Source organism: Erpetoichthys calabaricus, chromosome 17 (genome assembly GCF_900747795.2).
Source record: "Erpetoichthys calabaricus chromosome 17, fErpCal1.3, whole genome shotgun sequence".
In the NCBI taxonomy this organism is placed as follows: domain Eukaryota; kingdom Metazoa; phylum Chordata; class Cladistia; order Polypteriformes; family Polypteridae; genus Erpetoichthys; species Erpetoichthys calabaricus.
In genome coordinates, this window is record NC_041410.2 from 16,121,118 (window position 1) to 16,127,493 (window position 6,376).

The window sequence follows — 6,376 nt, forward strand, 5'->3', positions numbered from 1 at the left end:
CCTAGTTAAGATTCTAGCAGCTGCATTCTGCACTCTATTGATGTCTTTTTTAGGTGGTCCTGAGAGGAGTGCATTACTGTAATCTCATCGACTGAAAACAAAAGCATGAACTAATTGCTCAGCATCATGCCATGTTATAAGTGGTCTAACGTTTACTATATTCTTTAAGTGAAAAAATGCTGTCTGATGCTATCTGATTACTCTGTGATTTAAAATTCAGGTCAGAGTCAATAGTTACCCCTAAATCTTTACCTCCTTCTTGACTTTTAATCATAATGCATCAAGTTTATTTCTAGTAACCTCATTATATCCATTATTGCCAATCACTAAATTTTCTGTTTTCTCCTTATTTAGTTTGAGAAAATTACTAGCCATCCACTCAGAAACACAAGTAAGACATTGAGTCAGTGAATCAAGAGAGTCGGGGTCATCAGGTGCTATTGATAAATACAGTTGTGTGTCATCAGCATAGCTGTGGTGGCTCACCTTATGCCTTGAGATAATCTGACCTAACGGAAGCATGTAAATCGAAAAGAGCAGCGGACTCCGGAGAGAGCCTTGTGGAACACCATATAGAATATCAGGTGTCTTTGAAGTATAATTACCACAACTAACAAAGAATTTTCTAAGGTAAGTTCTCTATTATATAAATTTGTAAAAATGTTTCATTGTGTGTTACATTATATTATGATTGCAATATTATTTTCCATTTTTATTTGTAATGTAATCAAAAGTGAAAATTAAATATATAATTCTTCTCAGATGAACTAATGGTATCAAGAAAACCCAGTGGTGCTGAATATAGGAAAAGAAGAAAATTGAGAAATGAAACAAATCAACATAGTGCAATATAGTTGCAAAATTGGCTAGAAAAACCGAGTACTTCAAATACAAGCAGTTCACTCAAGATACATTTGTTTTGTTCTCAAAATCATTTATTTATTTTTATTTAATACTTATTAGTAATAAAAAAAATATATACATAGGTGTGCAAATTGATCCTCCTGCCTCAGGTGAAAATATCTCCAGGTCCGGCTCTGCTGGGTGCCCTGTTTATTTATTACAACAACAAAAAAGGTTTCCTGCAGCAAAATGAACAGATGATAACAAAGGAGATGGCACCACCATCCAATATATTGCCATCTAGGCTTGATTCAGAGTGCTTCTGGGTTAAGATCTGTCTCCTCTAGAGGCTGACCCCTGAATGAATGGCGACTTCCAGGTGTGTAGCCATTTATATGGCTGGATGCGTCTCCTGTGGTTCATCTTCTGCTCTACAGAAGGAAGAGGAGAACATATGAACATCTGAGTGCATGGCTGTGAAAGCAGTCCCCGAACATAGATGCTGCACTATATATCTATTAATTTGTAGTTTTAATGTGACCAATCATAAAGCATTTTTTTCAGGGGGATTGGGATGATGATACACCTGCTGCCTCATGGTTCCAGTTACATGAGTTCCAAGTCCTGGGCACAGATATTGTTCATGTGGAGTTTGCACATTCTCTCCATACCCATGTGGGTCATCCCACGTCCTACTACCTTTCCATAAGGTAAAGTTAAGTTAAATGTCAGGTCCAAAATGGCCCCATTGTGTGTCAGTGGGTCCTGTGATGGAGTGGCTCCTTGTACCGGGCTGTTTCCATGCTTTGCTCCCTGTGTTGCTGGGATAGGCGCTCGACCCTGGGACCCAGAATAGGATTAAACAGTGTTGAGAATGTTATCTTATTTTTTTATTAAATACGTTTTGTTCATTTTTGGCTGCAGAACATCTTTATAGACATGTTGGTGCAATTAAATTATCAAGCAGTCAATCAATCTACCAATTTACCATCCATTCATCCATTTTTTAACCTGTTTATTCAGTTGAGTGATATGGAGAGCCAACAATGGATTAGCTGTTATTCCTCTGTAGTGTAGCAGAATGAAAGAAACAATTCTTGAGTGAGAAGTCCTGTGCCAGACTACCTGATTTTATATTGTTTCTTAAATTAGGTAAGTGTGCCTGTGTAGCGCCCTGCGAGGAAAGAAAACACGCCAGACAAGGCAAGGCAAGGCAAGGCAAAAACTACTGACTGTTTATTGAACGTGCTTTAATTATATACAACTGTTGCCTATTCCCTCATCTCCCTGCCTCCTCCCACACTGCAGTGCGTGTGAATTGTGTCTTTAGAGGCGCAGCCCTTCCAGTCGCTACACCTGTTTGTGTTATTCAGAGAGATAGATAGATAGATAGATACTTTATTAATCCCAGGGGGAAATTCACATACTCCAGCAGCAAAAAATATTAAATTAAAGAGTAATAAAAAATAAAAAATGCAGGTAAAAAACAGACAATAACTTGAATAATGTTCAACGTTTACCCCCTCTGGTGGAATTGAAGAGTCGCATAGTTTGGGGGAGGAATGATCTTCTCAGTCTGTCAGTGGAGCAGGACAGTGACAGCAGTCTGTCGCTGAAACTGCTCCTCTGTCTGGACATGACACTGTTTAATGGATGTAGTGGATTCTCCATAATTGATAGGAGCCTGCTGAGTGCCCGTTGCTCTGCTACGGATGTCAAACCCTCCAGCTCTATGCCAACAATAGAGCCTGCCTTCCTCACCAGTATGTCCAGGCGTGAGGCATCCTTCTTCTTAATGCTGCCTCCCCAGCACACCACTGCGTAGAAGAGGGCACTCGCCACAACCATCTGATAGAACATCTGCAGCAACTTACTGCAGATGTTGAAGGATGCCAGTCTTCTAAGGAAGTACAGGTGGCTCTGTCCTTTCTTGCACAGAGAATCAGTATTGGCAGTCCAGTCTAATTTATCGTCCAGCTGCACTCCCAGGTATTTATAGGTCTGCACCATCTGCACACAGTCACCTCTGATGATCACGGGGTCCATGAGGGACCTGGGTCTCCTAAAATCCACCACCAGTTCCTTGGTTTTGCTGGTGTTCAGTTGTAGGTGGTTTAAGCCGCACCATTTAACAAAGTCCTTGATGAGGTTTCTATACTCCTCCTCCTGCCCACTCCTGATGCAGTCCACGATAGCAGTGTCGTCAGCAAACTTTTGCATGTGGCAGGACTCCGAGTTATATTGGAAGTTCGATGTATATAGGCTGAATAGGACCGGAGAAAGTACAGTCCCCTGCGGCGCTCCTGTGTTGCTGACCACAATGTCAGATCTGCAATTCCCGAGACGCACATACTGAGGTCTGTTTGTAAGATAGTCCACGATCCATGCCACCAGATGACATAGATGGCGGAGCAGTACCTGACTTTCCAATTCTTTGCTTCTTTCTCTTAAGCCCCAGCACTGGTGTTGTCCACACTGACTGTCAGGGCCCAGCATCTGCTGGTTCAGGAGTGCAGCAAGAGGAGCTCCGAGTCACCTTGTGTGGAGTGAAATCTTGACTTCTTAATCTGATAGAGTGAGGCCGGGGGGTGCAGACACCTTCAGAGCTGTGACCATTCAGTCATGGGAATATATACAGTATGCAATGCTGGAAATGAAGTTGCTTCTTTTCTTGCTAATGTAACTTTAAACCTTCCTATAGTCAGGGAACCTTGAGCCAAAAGGAGAGCTGAAGAGGCCAGGATTAGTGGGTGGTTGAGGAGAGGTGGAAAAGTGGAGGAGCCCCCACAACTAATAGACATCTCAGGACACACTTGCACGTATCACTCCAACAATCATATCGGACCACTTTAGCGGCATCTGACAGGATTTAACATACACAACGTCATGTCTGCCTTGTGTTCCCAGAGTACATAGTTTTCTACTCTTTGTGAAAAGACACCAACTCTTTTATTAGAATTTGCACAATATAGGAATATCCTTGAAGTTATTTGATTGATTGTGTGAGTTTGTTTTTCTTTAACCAAGGTGTTTATGTCTATTCAGACTGTTAGATATGTAGCACCATGTCTTTTCTTTTGTTCCTAGGAGTGGATAAAGAATACTATTAGTCAGCATAAAACACAAAAATAATCAATAGGTGGCAGGTTCAGAATACTACAACAATCCCACTGGCTGTCGGGAGACCGCAGCTGCATTCCCTAGGATACGGGGGAGAGCGGGTATGAAGGCACCATCTGTCTTTTTGAAAATCATATATTTTCCTTACACAACACATATGTATGTATATACATATGACAGACACTATATACATAGTGCATATATACATTATACATATAAATATACTGTATTTTTAAAATGCCAGACAGGATGGACTTGCATCCCGACTTGGGTCAGGGGTGATTGCCTACCCAACCGGTAGACTGCAGTGGATGAAGCACATGAACAGAGGTGCAACCTGGCTGGAATGGTCCTTGGTTTCTGTCCCAGGTGGGATGACCAGATATTGGATGGACGAGGTGATGAGTGGATGTTTTGAACAATTCGTCCCCCTGCATGAAATGCTGCAGTGCTCCCATTGCTAGAGCCCATTTTCAACACCTGCAGGTTTACCAGTGAGTCGTAGTACAAAAGGGTGACCCTGTCGGGGTCCTTGGGTGCCTCAGGGGGATGCTGTGAAGAATGGATCTGCCTATTTCAGAGAGCTTTTGTATGACTCAGTAGTGCTTCTGGTATGCAATGCTGTGACACTGGAAGTGCTCCTGGGTATGCCATAAAAGAAGGTGTCTCACCTCACTTGTGGAGTCAAAGTCGAAAGGAAGAGGGCAATGCTCACTGAGGAGGAGTGCAAGGAGATGAGAGAAGCATTCTGGTGGTGTCATTCTGTGAAGATCTGACTGTAAAAGCCTGTTAAGGTGCTGTTGCAAAATATAAGATCGTCATTTTAGCTTTTTAATTGTGTTCTTGGCAGTTGTGTCTGGTGTTCTGGTGGTATGATGCTCTGGTACACACACACACACACACATATATATATATATATATATATATATATATATATATATATATATATATATCAACCCCTGACAGGGGTCTTCATCAGAGGATAATTCTTACACTTACAAGAATCAAAGGCAATATATAGCAAAACATTACGTGGAGGGGGTGGGATGTTTGGCTAAGTCAGTGTGATTGGGGGGGGGGGGGGGGGTATTGGGTGTACAGTCTTGTTTATTATGGACATGTTCTTCTTAAGTTTGCATATGCTGGATTTATCTCCAAGTGTCTGTTGATGGTGTTCTCATTTGATAGCCAAGATTCGGCCAGCTCTCTGCCACTTTTAGTACTGGTCTTAAATTTTACTTGTACATTGTCCCAGTTAAATGTATGTCCTGTTGATTTAGTAGGCGTGATGAAGACCCCTGGCAGGGGTTGAAAGCTCAGGAATAAAAACTACTTTATGATACGTGATTAATTTTTTCTTCCTTTGTGGATCTCCAACTGCAAATATGCAAACCGTATCACAGACCTTCTCTTCCATATACTGTATATATATATATATATATATATATATATATATATATATATATATATATATACACATCCATCCATTATCCAACCTACTACAGGGTCACGGGGGTTTGCTGGAGCCAGTCCCAGCCAACACAGGGTGTAAAGCAGGAAACAAACCCCGGGCAGGATGCCAGCCCACCACAGTATATATACATATATATATATATATATATAGTAATGCCAAACAATGCAAAGAGTGTACACAGTTTTGTTTTGAACCTCAGATGTCAGTGCCTGAGGCATTTTAAATATATATATATATATATATATACGAGGGGGGACCCAAAAATAACCGGAATTTTGTTGTTGTTAGGTTGGTACTTGTAGTACGTGGTTGGGCCGCTAGGGCGATCTAGTTACACTCCTCACAAGTCAGTCTGCCAAGTGCCATCAGTCTGGAAGGTTGTGCTTGTGTTCAGTGAATTTTTTTGTAAAAGTAGGTTGTGCAACAGTGTGAGAAGGAAACGACCTGATTTGTGGGAGTCGGGTGATTGGTTCTTTCATCATGACAACGCTCCATCTCACACTGCTCTCAGCATTCGCCAATTTTTGGCAAGAAACAGTATGACAACCCTGAACCACCCACCCTACTCACCGGATTTAGCTCCATGTGATTTCTTTTTGTTCCCTCGGATGAAAAAAGACTTGAAAGGAAGGCGTTTTGCTGACGTCGAAGAGGTAAAACAAGAAACGACCAGAGCATTAATGGGCATTACTTCAGACGAATTTAAAAAATGTTTCGAACAATGGAACAAACGGTTAGATAAGTGTATTTCCGCCAATGGAGAGTACTTTGAAGGAGACTAATTGTAGTTTGTACAGAAAATTAAATTAAACACGTTTTACAAATATTTCCCGTTATTTTTGGGTCCCCCCTCGTATATATATATATATATGGCAAAATTTGGAGCACCAACTGTGTCATTCAGTTTAATGTCCAAAATGATATAAATTATAAATATAA